The sequence below is a fragment of the Ammospiza caudacuta genome, chromosome 3, assembly GCF_027887145.1.
Source record: "Ammospiza caudacuta isolate bAmmCau1 chromosome 3, bAmmCau1.pri, whole genome shotgun sequence".
Lineage (NCBI taxonomy): Eukaryota > Metazoa > Chordata > Aves > Passeriformes > Passerellidae > Ammospiza > Ammospiza caudacuta.
The window spans coordinates 5,720,587-5,740,818 of record NC_080595.1 but is presented as its reverse complement, the minus strand read 5'-3'; the positions used below and the strand labels follow the sequence as shown (position 1 = coordinate 5,740,818).

At 48.5% G+C, this 20,232-nt stretch overlaps 1 protein-coding gene across 1 annotated transcript in view; it reads right to left on the bottom strand.

Annotated features, from left to right (window-relative positions):
* The window catches only part of TTBK1 (tau tubulin kinase 1), a 93,972-nt gene extending 79,549 nt beyond the window's left edge, over positions 1-14,423 (bottom strand). Inside the window, exon 1 of the mRNA XM_058802758.1 lies at positions 14,244-14,423. The gene's annotated coding sequence lies outside the window, so the exon portion shown is untranslated. The remainder of the gene's footprint in view (positions 1-14,243) is intronic.
* Between the last annotated feature and the right edge of the window lie 5,809 nt (positions 14,424-20,232).

Genomic DNA, 20,232 nt, shown 5'->3' with positions numbered 1-20,232 from the left:
GAGGAGAGACTGAACATGGAAGTCCACGAGCACTCAAAGCCAGGCAAGGTACAATCGCCTTGCCTGGTGCACTATTCCACTTTCCTTTATCAAAATTTTAATACGTGTGTACAAAGATATCATGTCTGTTATTTAAAGGAATCTGGCTTTGAAATAGAATAAAATCCTCCTGGGCAATGCCATGAATAGCAGACATTTGGCAATGTGGAATTACAGAACTAAGTTTACAGACATGCTCTGGTATCACCAGAGTAATGCAGCCAAAGCAAATGCCAATTTAATTACAGGCTGAAATGAATTCCAAGCTGGTTTAGATCACAGTAGCAGCACAAATCTGAACTTTATTCCTGAGGTAGTACAAATACAAGATGTCAAGAGATTCTTGTATCCCTGTCCCATGAAGTCATGCCAGGGAGTTGAGCAAGCTCTAAATCTGCCTTCCTAGAAATAGCAAGTGAAGCACAAAGGAAAGCAGCTGAGAAATAAACAGGGACAACAGCAGGACCAAATTCCATCTCTTGGCCAACCTCAGCATGAAGAAGTGTGAAATCAGCTCTTCCTCACTGATATCTCCTTCAGCCAACTACATAAACTTTACAAACATACAAACTTTATTGCTTTATAAATTTAGTCTTGGCATTTATAATAAAAGAAATGCAAAAAGCCCATGTTCACCAGTATACTGAAAGTGGCAAGAGCAGTCTGAGGAGTCATTTTATATGCCTTTCCAGCTTTTATTCTCTATCCTAGATACCCATTCCTAGCTAACTCAGATCAGGATACTGGCCTAGATGGACCTGTGGTAGGACTCACTATGGCCTGACTTGTGTTTTGGTGAGGAGTGTATTTTCAGCAGAAGGAGTGTATATATAATATATATGTCTTCGTTAGCTCTTCAAGTTGGCCAGAGAACAAAAAAGAAAGAGTCAATGGGAAGAAGTCTCATATACACAACCTATACATCTTTACAAGGTTGCCTTTTATACCGGCAAAATTTTAAACAGCTTTATTGGAATAAAAATATTTCCTAATTTTACAGGATTATAGCGTTCTTAAAATTAAACCTATAAATACCAAGCACACCCTGTAGGAACTCCTAATGAATATATGAGATCTTTGCTATGTTGGCTTGCTTCAGTCCCAGTATATCACAGCTGGAGTGCTCAAAACACAACCCACTCACATCAAGCTCAAAACTCATCAGACATGAGGTGGGTATTAAAGAGCAGGACAAAGCCATGGAATTCTGTCTCTCACCACCTTACTAAGGGTCTTCATCTCACTGTGGAGGAATTGCAATATCCCACTTCATTTCAGGACACATCCTTACCTCTGGAAGTCTACAAGTTAGAACAATTTAGACTGCTGTAACCCATGGCCCTCTTTACTTGATCAAATTCCCCATCATGAACCAGCTCAGGAGCACGATCCCCCTAAGAGCGGATCCCAGAGGTGTTGTGGAAAGCTGATGTAAACTACAGGGTTTTTAGACAAAGTTGGATAACTGCAAAACCAAAAGCAGCCCAATAAACTGCAGTCTAGACATCAGGTCAACCTCCCTGTTCAATACCTGCATGAGAGGAACAACCAAAAAACAGTTGTAAGTAGAATTTAAACATAATTTAGCTGTTCCCAATAGGAACACGAATGAAACAGATAGGCTGGGGAATAAGATGAGAATATAACAAGTAAGACTGAGAATAGTTGGATGTAAGAAAACAAAAAACCAGTGGAGTTTTCAAGTTTTTAGCAGCACTAGGGCTCAGTTAATGGCAGCAGTAGCTGCATGGGCTCAGTGTCCCTCACTGTTTTCCAACATCATCTCCTTCCAATACCAACCATAAAAATGAAATCACTCACATTGAAACAAACAAAAAGCCCTTATACCTTTGTACCATGCACTAGCATTCTGTTATCAGGGTAGGAATGTGTGTAACAGTGCAGGAAAATAAGTTGATTTTAAAAAAATACAGTGCACAGGACTAACAGCCCCTCAGCCCTGGAATGCACCATACTCCCTGCTGAACTTGAAACAGCAATGAAAAACAAGCCATTCACTGCTAGGGTAGGTGTGACAGCAGGAGCTCATAAGGTTCTGAGTTATTCCTTGAAGAGATCTCCCCTCACTGCCTGCCCCTGCTGCAGCAAACCCTGCTCAGAGAGCAGGCTCAGCTCCTGTCAGCTGCAGCCCAAAGCCTCCTCTGGGACATATTCTACTCATAGGCAGGGAATGGCACTAACCTGAGAAATTCTGGACTTGATGTTCACAGCATTTCACTTCTGTAACAATCAAAACATCTAAAGGTGAGGTTGCAAGATGCTGGGGCTGTTTTTCATCTTTGAACGGTTTATGGCCATTAAGGAGTAACTGGGAAAAACAAACAAACAAAAAAAGCTGCAATCAAGACAGACTGCAATCAATCAAGGTCCAGATTCTCTGCTAACACGAGGCTGCACTGAGCAGAACATACATATTAAACACAGTAACAGATGCACCTTGGCAGCATTATTATGGCTACCCAGTTGCACAGCCAACTGAATTATCACTGCCTGCACAGCGAAAGCAACAGCACAGGACCAGAGGAAATCAAACAAAACCCCCAAACAAACACCACCACACTGCCAGAGACTGCACTCACACACATTACAGAGCAGTCAGACACACCAGTAATTTCTGTGCCAAACCCACCTATATCTGCAGGAGAATCAGCACAGGTAATTATGACAACAAATCATTAGGAACACACAGCAGATAAGCACGCCCACACTGCCAGGGGTTTATGTGATCCTAATCCTCCCCAAATACATCTCAGCAGTAAAAGCAAAACAACGGGGAGCAGGACAATTTGAAAGGAAAGTCTGTTATTATCGTCCACCAATCTCCTTGATAGAGTTTCTCCAAATTTGAAACAAGCAGAATATTAAATCCAGCTCCAGGAAATCCCTCTGATATCATAACCAGCTCAACCTCCACTAATTTAACAGGCAAGCATTATGGTTTGCCTACAATGAACATTTAACTGCAGCTTAAGTATCTGTACCTGCAAAATCAATATAAATCACTACTGAAAAGCTTGAGTAGTCTGCTGGCAGCCAAAACAAATATATCTGAATAAAAGCAAGAACTAAACATAGGTTGTACTTATGATATCAGACTCAACCTACACCTGACCCACAAGGGTATGTTGTCATCCCCTGATCCTGGACCAGAGTGTGACCAGACCCTCAGGTCATGCAGAATGTCCCATCAGGCATGTCCTGGCCCTTCTCTCTGCTTTTGTGCAGAGCCTGTTATTCACCTTCTATCAAATGTGGCCATTCCAAGTCAGTTTTCAGAGTGGACCTTCCTTGAGTCCTTATTCTTGAAGAACAGATTTTTATCTTGAAAAAACCACTCAGGCACACAGCAAACTGATAACATCTGCTGCTCAATGGTCTTATTATAATCTATTATATCAGGTTATTAAAGGGCCCACTGCCTAAGATCAAACATTTTAAACCTCCATTCCAGAAAAAGCTGTGCTCATCTTACCCATTCAAAAATTTTATGATAGATGCAGTCACCATAACCATCAATTATTAAATAAACTTGCCAAAAAGTTCTTTAGAGGTTAGGAACATAACACTGAGTTCCTGATGAGAGATGTCATCATTTGATTCAAATTCTGAGAAACAGGGTATTTTCCTAGGAAAGTTAATGTATTTATAGATTTGCCATGTAGACTTCATATTACCAAGCAATTTCATCATAAAAATTAGCATAAGTGGGGCAACTGCCACTTGCTGCACTGATATCACATCAGACTAAGTGACACTAAATGGGACAAATTTTTTTCAGTCTTCTAGCCCAATGCTGATCACAACAGATATTCTATTTGTTATTACACGGAAGAGGTTTCCTGGGACTGACAAAACCATGACAAATCATGCCAACTGTTAGTCACTTAAATCATCCTTCTACAGCCCATTTTCCCATTTTTGTAAGGAACTCTTCCCCCTAGCTGGAGCATGCTCAGGGAAGCAAGTTCATCCCTCCTCTGCTGCCTGCAAATCTCCAGTTTCATTCTCTGGTCTTCTGTCTCATCCTTTTTAGTTTGCAGACAGCTGGCTAAGGGAATTTTAATATTTGAGCATTCAGGAACCACTCTGGGAGTCACACTGGCACCACTGGACTTTTGTGCCCTCACAGGCTGTGTTCCTCTTTTGCTTTTGGTGTCCCTTGCACACGCTGCTTGGTAAATGGGGATATTTGGTCTGGGGTCTCCTCCTGTTTTATTTGAGCTCCACAGTCTCTAGATGAACCAGCCAGCTCTACATGTCCCTATTCCCTTCCTTTGGCAAAGGGGTGGCACCATGGCTCCTTACCTGGGCCTACAGACATTTCCTGCCACCTAGGGCACAACCTGCAGCTCCCACTGCAGCTGCACACCCAGCTACCTGCACCAGGCGTGTTCCTCAACAGTTCTACCTTTATCTTAATTAAACTCACCTGCTAATGTAGTAAAAGGAAAAATAAACAAATTTTGAGGTGTTGAATAAGTGTCCTTATTTGTAGTAATGTCCTACAACATCACTACAAATAACAAACTTAACAGAATTGAAACTAACAGGATTGCCACAGGGTAGAGTCCAAGGTTATAGATTCCTGTGCACAAATACTTAAGTGATTCCCAATACAAAATCATGAAGGATTCTCAGAAGCCAGACATTTATCAACTGGTTGATCATCACTACTTGTTTGATGTGAGAATGGCATATTCAATTTTCCTTACCTAAATCTTTAAAAGTAAACTAGGCACACAATAAAACAGTACATGGACCTTCCTGCACAGGTTCTAATTTGGATTTCCTAAGGAATGCCTTAATTAACACTTCACTTCCAGGCTGTATATGATGTACCAGCATTTCAGGGGGAGTGATGGATATTACTGAGCACACTTTGCTGTTTGAACTCTGTGCATATAGAAAACATACTGGATCAAGTGTTCACATGCATCCAGGACATCCTGGACACCACTGGGATTTAAGTTCCTGTTAGCTAAAAACCTTCCAAAGAGAGTTGTGATTCTCTGGAGCCATCCATGCCTCTTGTACCTTGTTAGCTATTGCCTCTGTTCCCCCTGGGGCTTTTTCATGAAACCATCCAGCCAGAGTGATTAAATATTTCTTTGGCAGAATCAGTTTTACCTCAATTGTCCCTAGTCCATCACCATTTTGGGTTGCTTCCCACTTTTCCCACTGTCTCTCTTCTTTCCTTGAGCAATCCTTCTTATACACAGTCCTGGAGTTTATCAGATTTGGCCTTTGCCTCTGGTCAGTGCCACAACAGCACCTTGTCCCAGAGGCTGCCTGGCCACAGCCTTTACAGCTGCCCTGGGCTGGGGAATTCCTACAGATTCCCACAGTGCCTCTCCTGTGAGGTGGGAATGCATCACAGCAATTTCTGCAGGTAACTGTACTGATTCTAGCAAATTGTATATCTCCCCTCCACTACACACCCTTCCCTGCTGATATGGAAACCTCCACTCTTTCCATGAGACTCTTGCTGCATGACCAAACCCAAAAGCACACAGGACTCCACACAGATGTAATTTTACTTTGCAAATAGTTGGTGCAGTTTTGGGTTTTTGTGGTTGAGATGACCCCCCGGTATTAGAAAGTTGGTTTTTTTCCCAGCCCTGCAACCAAAGAAGAAGTCAAGATTTGTCGGTTCTGCTTTTTAAAGTTGTTTATTTTTTCTTATTTATTATATTCTTTTTCTGACTTGCTGAGATTTGTCTGGCAGGTTGGGTTGTGGCACAGTGTTTGCCTAGGGGTGGTGTTAATTTTTATATATTATGAATTATGTGTATTTTATTTACAATAATTTTCTGATATCTATCACCTATGTTAGCACTCTGTCTCTACTCTAAGCCAATCAAAAAGTGCCACCATCCCAGCAGAAAATGGAGGAGAAGGAGAAGGAGAAGGACAGGATATGCCTAGATCCTTCTATTTTGCCTCTTGAACCCCCATTTTAAACCCCTAAAATTCTACTTTTTCACTTTGTGACAAATTAACTATCATTCTACTTAAACTTTTGTGGCTTGTAAATCTTCCCACAAAGTTGGTAATTTTTTCCATGGGCTAAAATCGAAGACACAGGTGTCTTTGACTCCCTGTCAGGGTTCCAAATCACCCAGGGCAGGCAGAGGAATGTTCTGGGTCCCGACAGTGCAGCAATGATGTAACAGCTCAGGCTGGTGCCTCTGAGGAGAGTCTCCAACAAAGGAATCCCAGGGATACTGCACCCTCACAGTCTGTTTTGGTTGTTATTTCTATGCAAGAACATCCTAGTAAAAACCACAAAAATTCTTGTACATGCAAGCATGGTCTGTTTCATTCCTTTCTGCACTGCTGTGTGAGTCAGTTTCCAAGGAACAATGGATACCAGGATTATGGAGAGCTGTACAAGCTGGTCAGGACTGCCTCTGTAAAAGCCATTTCCACATGTGCTGAGAATGCCATCTAGTTCTCAGCTGTCAGTACCTGCCCTCCCAGAACATGCAAACAATTGCTTCCCATCCAGGAGTTTTCCTATCTGTGCAGTTGATCAGCTCTATCACTGAGCTCTATGCCTTCTCCTTCTGCTATCAGATTTTACACCAGCTTGTTGTGTCAGGGAAAAAAAAAACAACCTAAAAACCAACAAAAACCCAATACAAAAAACACACCAGCAAAACCCCCAACAAAACTTTAATATGTGTTCTTCTGGACCAATTCATTGACACAGACCACATTTATTCTTTGATCCTTAATTTTCCAGCGCTATGCCAAGTAAATGGATTCTGAGAATTTCCTGTTACAGAACTAATATGGTCAGAACTAGTTGCTATGAAAAAGCATCATAAACCTTACACCATCTTTTAATGTAAAAGGGATTTTCTATTCATAGCTGTAGTAAAGTACAGGAAAAGTAAATTTTGTATGTGACTTGGTCAAGACTCATAGCAATTCTTCAAACCTATCTCAACCTGAAATGAGTAATTGTGCATTCTGTGTTCAGCTTGCCAGAGTAAGCTGGCTCCTGGTAAATACTTCTAATAATAAATACTCCACAGACAGAACAATTACTGGTTCAAGTCCAGCCTGGGATGTTTGGAAGGGGAAAAAATGTATATAATCTCATCCCAATCAGAAACACAGGCAGCAAGGTTAAAGAAAATGTGTTTTGCAAAAGAAGCAACAAGCACACCAGAAATACCAGCTTCTGAGCTGCCACCAGACTTGAAAAGAGGCTGCAGGATCTATGCAACCAGATAGCTCTGAGCCCTGGAAACCAAATGGTTCCTATCATTTCCTCCAGAAAACTGTCACAAGAGTGACAAACTACTTGCCTACCTGCCCTTCGCATTGCCACCTTTTACATTTTCTTTTTTGTCCTGTTCAATGGACAAAGCCCCATAAACTTTGTCTCTGCTTGAGAAGCAACCACTCCTTATTTCTTCATAGAAATGGGGAAGAGCAGAAAGAAAAAAGGGCATCTTCAACAAAATGCTTCTTAATACAACCAAACTAATGCTTAGACATCTATGAACAAGCCATAGAGGTCATGCACACAGAGCAGAGCACTGCTACAGAGAAAAGCACAAAAAAAAGGGAGGCAATTCTGCCCTTGCTTACTGTGAGAGACAGCAGAGACTGGTAGACTCCAGTGCCTCATGACTACTAAAAATCCTGAATCAGAAAAAAGGCTGGAAAGTGTCTTCCACCTGAAAATTAAACTCTCTAAAATGCATGGAACTTAGCCCAAAGAAACCCACCCCCAAAAAAGGGAATGTTGTGAATAAGTACTTCTCTATTATGAAAATTTAAGAAACTGAAGGACTCTGACATTTGAGCTCACCTTCTGCTAGAAGCTGAAACACGACAACTGCAAATTAGTTTTTCATGGGGGTTTTCCTTAAGGACAGGATCTGGAACAAGAAAGAGGGTGGATTCTCTTTTCAGACCAAGGCTGGGCACCTCTAAGAAGGCATGCTTTAACTAGCAATTTTCCTACAAGCAGAAACAGAAAAAAACCAAAAACAAAAAACCAAAAAACCCAACACCCACCCAAAAATCAAATTTTGGGTGCTTAGATGCTAATGAATGAAAGGTGAGAATTAATGGGAGCATGTATTACACCATATTACCTACACTGCCCCATAAATCCTACAGACCCCAGTGCTGGATCCACAGTTTCAAGTTCCTAATTAGCCAACCTAAAAAATCTGCCTGAAATGAAGAGAAACAGTTCCCCTGTCTCCTTCCAGCTCTTAACTCTTGTATGTAGGATTCCACCACAGGCCACCATGGGTTCAGTGACCTGTACTAGCAGAAAAATTCTGCCTCTTCCTAATAAATAAGAGCATTTCCTTGGCTCAGAGCTTCCTGAATTGGTTCACTGTAGGGTCAGTCAAAGGCAAGAGGAGCAGACCTCAGATCCATTTCAGCTCCAGTCAAGCTGGGCTCTGTGCTTGTCTCCACAGCAGGAAGCTCTTGGCCTTCTGTGAAATGACAAGATTCAGTCCCTTCTGCTTAAAAACAGCAACTCTGGAGTTACTGGAGTAACTCTGCCTGAGGCTAACCTTTCTTTTTCCCCAAGGATAACAAAATTTGAAGAAATCAGTTTCAACAAATTACTTGCACAACTCCTAAACTAGTAAATTTTAGAAGTCTGATGCAGCTTGATTCTGTTTGAATAATTCAAGACATAACCAGACCACAAAGTCTAAGCTTCTTAACACAATGTCACCACAAAGGTGACTTCTATTCTCTGGCTGAGGTGCTACAGGAAGCAAACAAGCAACTTTCATGAAATGAGGGAAACAAGCCAGACAATTTATTAGAGTGTCCAATCAAGAGAAGCACTGTGCTGATGCCTCTGTGAAGGTGAAAGTGTTGGACAGCTACACCATGCCCTTGTTTCAGTGAGCAGAACAGGTACCAAAGGAACAAATACCAACAGTACCAAGAATTCAAGCTGCATGTTAAGAAGCTATAGATCAGTCTGGGATAGGAGTGGCAGATTCTCCCTCTGTCTGGGAGGAAGATTCTCACAAAGAGATACAAGTTCAGGGAAAAAATGGGCTGAATTTTAGAAGAAATATCACACACACACAGAGAAAGAGAAGTTTCAGGATTACAAGGTATTTAAATAGAACCCAAAAAACCAAAGGGATGCAACAGGTTTCAGAGGTGTGGTAGGGAACAAGGATGAATGGATTCATTCTTGCTACCCAGGCACATTCTCCAGGGCTCCATGGAAAAGGTACACAGAAAAAAGGCCAGGTCATTCCAGGGGAGAAAGAGCACTACACACTACAAAATAAACAGACAGTCTCACAGGAGATAAAGAAATAATTTTGTATCAAGGCTAAAGGGAAAAAATGTAATAATAAAGCTGCCCCATCAGACCAGAATAAAGCAGCAACAGTGATTTGCCATGTGAGAACAGATGGCCTGTGCCTTTAGGAAACAGGAGGCAATGGGGAACTTCAGTTTCCTCATGCAGATCAGACTATATTACAAAGATGAAATTTGAAATATAACTTACAAACAATTCCACTTTGTTGAATAGAAATGCATCACCTTAAAAAAAAAATAAAAAGAAAGAAAATCTTTGGCCAGTGCAACTTCCACTTTGTTTTAATTTTGACCTACTGGGCCAACAGAAGGTTTTTAGAATAGAAGATGTGTGCAAAAGAAGAAAACAGCACAAATGATTCCAAGTGATGATATTTTTTCCTGATGATTAGAAGAGGTTAAGTAAATTCTTCTGGATAAAATCTACATATTTTCTACCCATATGTCGTGAGAGGCCACCCAGCCAGTCTGTTAAATGATGGACAGATAAGAAACAGAAAGACTTAAGGAAAGATCAGAAAGAAGATACCTAGGATTTTTGGCTGCTGTTTGTTTTGAAGAGCTCTGCAGAGGATCCGGAAAATCAGTCTTCCACAACAGACATGTTTAGAAAACTGAAGATTAAAAATTAAACTAAGTGGCAGCCAGGAGGGAGAAGCCCTGATTTATAGATCTGTTAGGATAGGTGAGGTGCTTTTAGGAAGACTCAACAAGCACATGTGTGGTATCAGGCCAAAGGCCAGGGAAATGAGGATGTTCCAGGATAAAACTAAAGTTTCTCTAAAACTAATAACTGGCTAAAAGAGAGGAAAATACATAGGAATGCAGAGTAGGTCTCACAACAGAGTGCTCTTAGCACACAGGTGACACCTTATGTGCATGGAAAATGACTCAGGCCACCAAATAAAAAGGCTGAAAAGCTGCACCCTGCACCCCCAAGGGGATCAGGGGTGTGACCAGGGCAAGCACAGTGTGCCCATCTTCCCAGCCTTTCCTTGAGCATCATCTCTTGGTCACTGGCAGAGAAAGGCCTGGAGCAATCCAGGGGTTTGGCCTGAGCAGCTGAGTGATCCTGAAATCAAAACCTTTTCACCAAACATCAATGGCTCCCTTTGTCTTTCCTGTCTGACTGGGAGGCCACCAAAGCTTTGTACCCAGCAGCTCCTGGGCTGACAGAGGGCCTGACAGCATCTCCTGCTGCACAGACAGAGAGGAATCCACTTCCATCTGCCACAGCTGACACCAGGTCTCTTTCTGAAGGCTGGGATGCCTCAATTCTCCTAAGAGGAAACCTGTGCCCACAGGCATTCTCTGCTCTCCATGGCACCTATCTGGCTGGAGCCAGCCCAGGAGGATCCAGTTTGTTCCTTTCATATTGCTCACCAAATTAAAGATGACACAGCCTGACACCAAAAGGAAGGGGTTTCCAAACGCATCTTGTTTGATTAGCTCTACAGTCCATCACACTGTCAACATCTTCCTTCTCAAGTACAAAAAAATATCCTTTCCCATGTGTGCAGCTCTTGAGCAGAGGAAAAGGCCCAACAGAAAACACTGTGGGACTGGGTAAGACCAAAAGGGACCAAGGGATTTTTTTGTGAATTGGGATTGTGAGTCCCATGAGAAACCTACTGTGGCAGTTTTACATTTTCCCCATGGAGTCTTTCAATATATTGATGTATCCACCAGTGTCCAAAAAAGCAGAAAAGTTCATGTGAAAAACCACTCGATACATTAATGTCCAAGACACGTTGCCATTGCTAGATTATTTTCCATATTATTGGGGATAACTGCTGTGGCTCTCAACACTGTGATCCACAGTGGATCTCTGTTGTGGAGAAGACCATGGACTGGCCTGACCAACAAGGATTGCCACTGTCCACTTCAGAGCTGGGCAAACTCTCACATGCAAGGGAGTCTCAATTTTCGGATGCACCATGTAAAAGCCACATCATCTCTCTCACCTCTCATTTCTAAAGTCTCAACAAACACCCAGAAGATTCTCCCACTCCTCCTCTGGACTAGGGAGGGAGGTCTCACAGCTGGCCTTCCTTATTCCTCCCTCTCCAAGCAATCTCAACATTTATCCCAAAGGGACTGGGTCCCACAATGGCATTTAAGAGGATTTCATGATGTTTCAAAGGAATACCCATTTTTTTTGTTATCTTTGATGGAAGAAGGGGAGGGAAGCACTGGTTGTGTCCACTTTGCTTCTTGCTCAGTAAACCAGCAGAGCTAAAAGAGTTTTTCAGCAAATGCTTCCACAATGGCTCCAGCAAATATTCAGAGTGCACCTTGCAATACTCAAAGTGGAAGATACCAACAAAGCCCACACGTCCTTAAAAATTAAGGAAGTTTATGAAGTCCTTGAAGGCTTTATAAACACCTATTCCTCCATAAGGACCTATTTTCTGTCCTCTGCTCTGTTTTCAAAGTGAATCAATGTTACTGGAAGGTCACTATGGAGTTTGGCAAACAAATCTAACCCAGGAGCTTCCCAGGATGAGGAACCGCTCCTGAGGTGTTTTCTGGATGCTGCACATTGATACACACACAGACAAAAAACTGAAAGGACACAACTGAAGAGATGAGCCCACAGCAGGACCCATGTGAGAGGAGTACAAACCATCAAGTAATGAGTCAATGAGTCGATCTCTCAATAAGAGAGAGCAAGAAACAGCAAGAAGGGATTCCCACACTGGAGATGAAGAAAGATGGATTTGGCTCTTCCTGGATCTGGCTGGTCATTCCTGCTTTGGAAAACAAGTGCCAACTGCTTCCAGTGAAGGAGAGCTGCAGGCTGCCTGCTGCCCTCACCAACAAACACTGGGGATGGAGAGGGAAGGAAATCCACACATGGGCCATGAGCACCACTTGATCAGCACCAACACTGGGAGCTGAAGGAATAGATTTCCTAGCACTGCACTAGAGACACTCCTTTCTGGAGGACCAAGAGCACTGATAGGGATCTGATTCTCCCTTGAGGACCATTCCAAAAAAAAAAAAAAAAGAAAGGTTAGGCAGATGTCCCCAAGGTGTGATAAAAGTGTCCTACAAGAGATTCCAGTGTTTTATTTCTAACAGCAGTAAATACCACATACACCATTCATGAGCACCACATCTCAAAAGTTTCTGATTTCACCTATATATCACCAGGAGGAGGATGCTCCTTGTGAGCTGGATGATCATTGGCACGAAAAGGAAGAAAGCCAGAACATTAACCCATCATTCTTATTCTGCCCCTCTTTATCTTCTCAAAAGAAGGCAGCCCACTGAAACGTGGTGACACACTGACACTCGTGAGACAGAGCTGATGCTCTTTACTCAGAGCACAGGCACAGCACCTAAGAGCTGAGGCAGCATTAGCACACCCTGTGGCACTACACAACACGAAGCTAAATTCCACTCGTAGGAAGTCCCCAGGCTGAAAATCTCTGTTGTGACTCACTGAGAAGTTTATTGCTAAAAGGCAACATTTTCAGTGAGACTACAAGAAATCCATGTGAAATGGCAGAATTAGGAGACCTTTCCTTCTATCAATCAAGCCTAAGAAAATTCAGAACAGGTTTGGTTTGAACTGCTGATACCAACAGGTATTGATGTCCCCACCCCTCAAAACACACAGTGGGGCTTGAACTCGAGCTGTCAGTGTGCCAGTGTGATTTCAGCGCTCCGTGCAGCATTCTGGCTCCCTGTAAAATCCCCGATGCACGTCAAGGTCACGGTGCTCATCTGGAGAGTCCTCAGCGGGTCAGACCCAGGTTAGCGGATCCCTCCTCTCGCGGAATGCAGGGAAAGCAGCACAATGACCACGGGCACATCCAGCAATGTCAGCTTGGGCGCCGCCAGCAATACCGAGCCCATAGCGGGACACTGTGAGCCCCAAAGCTTCAGGAGACACGGCCACGCACACAGGAGCACCATTTGCACCCCGCCAAAAGGAGAAACTCTCAGTCTCCCGCCTGCAACCCGCACAGCACGGAGTTATCCCAGGGTACCGCGGCGGAAGGAAGCGCTCGCTCCCTCCATAGAACCCTCCAGGGACCGGGCTGGCTGATCCCGTGCGGCCGGACAGGCACCGCTGGCCCCGGGCAGGATGCCGTGCCCAGCCCCGGGCGGCACCGGACTCCCGAGGCGGCCGACACCCTCCGTGCTTTCCCCGGAGCCCGGCCCGCCGCAAGGCCGTGGCTGCCTTCGCACCTCGGCCCCCGCCCGACACCGACACCGGCACCGGCACCACCGGTCCCCGGTACCGCCCGGCGGGGCCGCTCCCTCCGGCGGAGCCTCTCAGCGCTCGGGGCGCCCCCGCCCCTGCCGTGCAGAGCGCAGCGAGGCCGCTGCCCGCCCCTCCCGCGGCGGCAGCCCCGGGCATCGCCGCGACCCCCGTGCCGGGCAGGAGCGGTGCCGAGGGGCGGCCGCCGCCCGGGCCCCCGCCCTGCCCTGCCCTCACCTCGGGCCGTCCCGCCTCCCCCCGCCGAGGAGGTGGCCGCGTCCGCCCCTGCACTGCAGCTGCCGGCACGCCGCCCCCCCATCCCCGCCGCCCCTCTCGGCAGTTGGTTCGCCCCACCCGGCCCACCTTCCCATTGGCGGCAGCGGGCCGTCACTCCGCCGCTGGCCCGCCCAGCCCCGCGGGCACGCTGGGAACCCGAGTCCCGCGCGCGGGACTCTCTCCCTTCGGCTGGAGGCGCCGGGTGGGGCGGCAAACTACATCTCCCGCAGTGCCCCGCGCGCAGCCTCGGCACGGCCCGGCCCGGTGCGGTCCCCGGTCCCGCATCTCGCAGGCCGCCAGCGGGACGCTCCCTCCGTCCCTCCCTTCCCCTCCCGTGCCCGCCGCGGCGCGGCCCGGCCCGCCTCACCTGGCCCCGCCGCCGCCGGCGCCTCCCGCTGCGGCCGGCGCAGGCAGCGCATGCCCCACGCCCTTCAGTGCGGCTCGTCGGGCGCGGTGCCGCCGGCCCGGCGCGCTGCGGCTGCGGCTGTGGGACGGGCCGGCCCCGAGCGCATCCTCCCCCTCGGAGCCGCGGCGGGCGGCGGGATTCGCCCACAATGCACCGCGCGCCGCACCGACAGCATCAGCCTGACATCACCCGCGGGCCGTCCCCGCCCGGCCGGGCCCGCCCCGGGCCCGCCTCCGCCGTCAGGCGGCACCGGGCAGCGGCGGGCCGCACACGCGGCCGGGCACCGCAGCGCGCCGGGGAGCAGCGCACCGGCGTGGGACTCGGCCCGGGACAGGGAACGGGAACGGCACGGCGCTGCCCCGCCCTGGGACCGGGAACGGGGCCGGCAGCGGCAGTGCCAGCGCGATCGCGGGCCCTGCCAGGACGGGAGCGGTGCCTGTCTCTGCGCTGGTGGCATCAGCGCTGGCATGGCCAGCATGGCCCCGGGCACTGCGCTGCCCTGGGAGCGCGGCCAGCGCTGGCACGGTCTGCGCAGGGCCGGGTGACTGCGCTGCTGGGACCCAGGCCAGAGCCGGCACATCTGCCTGAGGCCGGGCTGTGCATTGCACAGGGACCGGCAGCGACACCACTGTGAGCCCTGTGCTGGCAGCGCAGTCAGCCCAGCAGTGCTGACCTGCAGCTTTTTACTCCAGTCCTCTGGGGCCGGGGCCAAGAAGGGACTGGTGCACTACACTGCGCTGTTAGTCTGGCCAGGAACTGCACTGGGACCAGGACCAGCACCGCTGGCACTGGCCTGGGCACTGCACCGCTAGGATCAGAGCATTCCCCATCCACACTGGGCCAGATCTTGCCCTGCCAGGGCTGGGAACAGTGCCAGCAGCTCACAGCTGGATGCAGCACCCAGAAAAGGCTCAGACAGGTGAGCCTGTCCCTGCATGCAGCTGGGCAGTGTGCCTGTCCCTGGGCAGTTCCCCTACCCTGAGGGGCACAGCTCCAGAGAGGTGCCATTCTCCCTGCTCCAGCTCACTGTGGATCACGTTGTACTTGAAGCACAGAGAAGCACGTGGCTCCTCCAGATGTGCTGTGCAACGCTCATGGCCGTGCCTTCTTGTTCCCTTTCCACTGCAAACCATCCATATTCATGCCTCTGTCCCAGACTGTGGATGGGCACTGTTCTGTGCATTATTCACCTTCACAAAACACCGCTGCCAGACCCTCCCTGCCACACTCTGGTGCCTCTCCCTGTCCCCATCAGTGTCCCCATCAGACCCAGCCTGGTGTTCATCCACAGAGGGAGGTTCCCATCTGTCCTGTGAGTGGGATGTTCACGCCAGCTTCCACAGGGCTGCTGTGCTCCCCCATCCCTTGTGGGGCACACCTCCCAGCCAGGACTTTTCCTTGCACCAGAGCAGTCCCTTGGGGCCAGGGTGGTAATAAAGGGTATTTGTGGTGACAAGATATCTAATCAATATCTAATTATCTGGATATTTTAAGTATTGTTTTTCTCCCCTATCACTCATTGGGCATTTATTACACATTCATAAATGGAAGTGCAGCAAATCTACATTTTTTCACACAGTTTTGACCTTTGTTTCAGGTGTGACCAGCTCTGACAAAGATTCACATTCCAGATTAGCTCAGGTACTCAGCTCCTTCAAACCTGCTGCATTTCCCATTGCTTTGGACACAAGGTCTGTGCTCATCTGTTAAAGTGGAACTTGAGCCACTGCATTTTAGCTTTATTTCATCCTTGGTCTAAACCTCCCTTCTGCAGATGGAGCTGAATGGGCTTAGAAACCTGCTAGAACAGCCACCTGGGAACATGTCCAATTTAATCTGCAGGCAGAAATGCAGCTGGAAATGATCAAAAGATTTTATTAAAATCTGGGTTAATTGTGGCTTGGGAGAATTTCTAACACAGACCAGCGTGTACTTTTGCTCTGTGGTGGTGTTTTTGCCTGGCCCTGACTTTCTTTGTGGAGCCAGATGTCAGCTGTGTGCACACCATGTGAGAAGACCATTGGAAAGGACAGCTGGGAACAGATCTGTGATAACCAGGTGACAGTCCTGGATTCCACAACTTTACTGTTCTTCTTTTTAGGTCATTAAAAATAGGAAAAACAGAGGGATGAGCAATTGAGAAACATAGCACCTCATTGAGTAAGTCTTTTACATACTGACAGTATTGTATTTTATTTGCAGGGTGCCCTGTGGCAGGAAGGAATGATGAATCTGACTCCATGTTCTTAGAAAGCTAATTTATTATTTTATGATACTATATTATATAAAAGGATACTAAACTAAACTATACTAAAGAATACAGAAAGGATCCTTACAGAAGGCTAAAAGATAATAATGAAAACTCATTACTCCCTCCAGAGTATCGACACAGCTTGCCTTGATTGGTCAATGAGTCAAAACAATTCACATGAAACCAATGAAACAATTTACCAACAACCTGTTGGTAAACAATGTCCAAACACATTCCAATGCAGCAAAACACAGGAGAAGCAAATCAGATAATTATTGTTTTCCTTTTTCTCTGAGGCTTCTCAGCTTCCCAGAAGAAGAATCCTGGGCAAGGGGATTTTTCCAGAAAATATGACTGTGACACTGACAGGAATCAGAGATAAGGCCAATAAGTAACTGCTGGTAGCAATTAGGAATAGGAGTAGAGAGATGTGGAAATTTGGGGGGTTTTGGGTTTGGGTTTTTTAAGGGTTTTTTTCCTTACAGTTCCAGCACCAGCCTTTCCTGGCACACTCAAAATACTTAAAAATGAGAATTGCTGTGACACGCCTTGGTTCTCAAAAAGTCACCAGCCTGATGTGCCAGCCTTCACTCCCTCGTTCAGAAAGTCGTGGGTAGAGCAAGTAGGCATTGCAAAATCTCAGGGACTCTTTTCCTCTCTCCTCGTCTCTTTTTGAGGCAAGAAAGGAGATTTGGGCTTGTGCTTGGGTTCAGCAACCCATCTCCCTGGGGTGATCAGGCTTTGGGTTGTGTTGCTGCTGGCCATGGTTTTCTCTGAGGAAAAAGGCAGCCAAAATTGGAGAGCAGGGGATGTTCTGGTGAATCATGAGCAAAACAGAACTTGCTGGTAGAAGAGGGAAATCAGCCTTGGTGGAAGAAAACCAGAGAAGGGTTCCCAGATTTCAAAGGCTGCAAATGAAGCAGGTAAGCTTTAACGCCAAATATTCAAATTCATGCTTGGGGTTTTTTGTTTTGTTTTTTTGTTTTGTTTTTTTTTTTTGGTTTGGGTTTTTTTTTTTTTTTGGCAACTCGTTTGTTTGTTTTGTGAAATAGCATTCCTCTGAAATCCTGAAAGGGGTAGGATTTGCGTATGAGTCATCTTTGCTAGGAAACTTTTGAGCAATCCTTGGGCAAACCAAGCGAAGGCTGAAGTGCTCTCCGTGCCCCTGTCTGGCACCAGGTGGCACACGTGCTGCTGCTTGCAATTTGGGGCTTGGGCAAACCGAAAGTGACAGGCAAAACACAAGCAACATCGAGCTACAGCAGGCGTGTACTAATGCCAACCTTACAAGGAAATTAAAATTGTATTTATTCTTGCTTTTTGCCTATAAAACACAGTAGAAAAGTTCAGCAGTGTCCGAAAGTCTCACACAAAAATCACAAAAAAGTGCCTGGTGATATCTTTAGGACAGAAAACCACCATTTGTTTCTACCACTGCCAGAAGAAGCTTCATAGCATATAGAGTTATTTTAAGTTTTTAAATCTTGAACGTGAAATGTGTTTTGCCTGCCCGAACCCTGGGGATGAGTTGAGTTGACGTTCAGGTAGTTTGGCACTTCTTAAGGATGCTCAGACCACTCTGAGCTTTCAGACTCTGTGCTGGGAGGCTGGACCAAGCTATCTAAAAGAATTTGCACCAGAAAAGAGCGTGTTTCTGCTATAGACAAGGACTAAGCTCTGTACTACCTGCTGTAAAACCTTGCTACTCGTTTTTGAGGGTTGGCACCATGAAGTTGGGGTGAAATCTTAGATTAATATGCAAGAAGTGTTGTGATAGCAAAGCCAGGAATTCCACGTTAAGGATGGTGCTGGCAGGGCTGCCAACTAAAAAAGGGATGTGTGCCCTGCTCATTTTGAGCAGAGGGGAACAGGGTTTTGACCACTGTGTGTAGGGTGGTGTAGGAGGGCACAATGTGTTTGCCACCTACCCAGGAGCACAAGTACTGTGTGTGCATGAGGAGTGCGTGCTCAGTGTCCGCGCCCGTGGTGCTGGACACCAGCTGTAGATAGGACAGCGCATGTGTGTGCTGAGAGCTGCTTTTTATGTTAAAGTGCCTGGCTGTACCTGGCTGTATCCTCGCCCCTGTTGTGGCGGCGAGGATGTGAACAGGGGCGCAGCCCTGCCCGCACATCCGTGCAGGTGATATCCCCACAGGGCAAAGGGCTGGCTCTCTCCCTCTGGGTGTAGGTGTATCTCTCGGGGGGTCCCCGGGCGCAGGGTGTCCCCGAGGGTGCGGGATGTCCCGAGGGTGCGGGGTGTCCCCAGGTGCAGGGCGCTCCCGAGGGTGCTGGGTGTCCCTGTTTGCAGGGTGCTCCCGGGGGTGTGTGTGGGGTGTCCCTGAGTGCCGGGTGTCCCAGTTTGCAGGGTGCTCCCAGGGGTGTGTGTGGGGTGTCCCTGAGTGCCGGGTGTCCCTGTTTGCGGGGTGCTCCCGGGGGTGTGTGTGGGGTGTCCCTGAGTGCCGGGTGTCCCTGGTTGCGGGGTGCTCCCGGGGGTGTGTGTGGGGTGTCCCTGAGTGCCGGGTGTCCCTGGTTGCGGGGTGCTCCCGGGGGTGTGTGTGGGGTGTCCCTGAGTGCCGGGTGTCCCTGTTTGCAGGGTGCTCCCAGGGGTGTGTGTGGGGTGTCCCTGAGTGCCGGGTGTCCCTGTTTGCGGGGTGCTCCCGGGGGTGTGTGTGGGGTGTCCCTGAGTGCCGGGTGTCCCTGTTTGCGGGGTGCTCCCGGGGGTGTGTGTGGGGTGTCCCTGAGTGCCGGGTGTCCCTGTTTGCGGGGTGCTCCCGGGGGTGTGTGTGGGGTGTCCCTGAGTGCCGGGTGTCCCTGGTTGCGGGGTGCTCCCGGGGGTGTGTGTGGGGTGTCCCTGAGTGCCGGGTGTCCCTGGTTGCGGGGTGCTCCCGGGGGTGTGTGTGGGGTGTCCCTGAGTGCCGGGTGTCCCTGGTTGCGGGGTGCTCCCGGGGGTGTGTGTGGGGTGTCCCTGAGTGCCGGGTGTCCCTGGTTGCGGGGTGCTCCCGGGGGTGTGTGTGGGGTGTCCCTGAGTGCCGGGTGTCCCTGGTTGCGGGGTGCTCCCGGGGGTGTGTGTGGGGTGTCCCTGAGTGCCGGGTGTCCCTGGTTGCGGGGTGCTCCCGGGGGTGTGTGTGGGGTGTCCCTGAGTGCCGGGTGTCCCTGGTTGCGGGGTGCTCCCGGGGGTGTGTGTGGGGTGTCCCTGAGTGCCGGGTGTCCCTGGTTGCGGGGTGCTCCCGGGGGTGTGTGTGGGGTGTCCCTGAGTGCCGGGTGTCCCTGGTTGCGGGGTGCTCCCGGGGGTGTGTGTGGGGTGTCCCTGAGTGCCGGGTGTCCCTGGTTGCGGGGTGCTCCCGGGGGTGTGTGTGGGGTGTCCCTGAGTGCCGGGTGTCCCTGGTTGCGGGGTGCTCCCGGGGGTGTGTGTGGGGTGTCCCTGAGTGCCGGGTGTCCCTGGTTGCGGGGTGCTCCCGGGGGTGTGTGTGGGGTGTCCCTGAGTGCCGGGTGTCCCTGGTTGCGGGGTGCTCCCGGGGGTGTGTGCGGGGTGCGGCGCTCCCGTTGCCGCCCCGCCGGGGCAGCCCCTCCCCGCAGGCGGTCTCTCCCTCTCTCTCTCTCTCTCTCTCTCTCTCTGTATTTCTCTCTCTCTCGCCCGTTCGGTCGTTCCCCTCGCTCTCCCGGTCCGGCCGGGCGCGGCGGGGACAGCGCTGTGTCCCC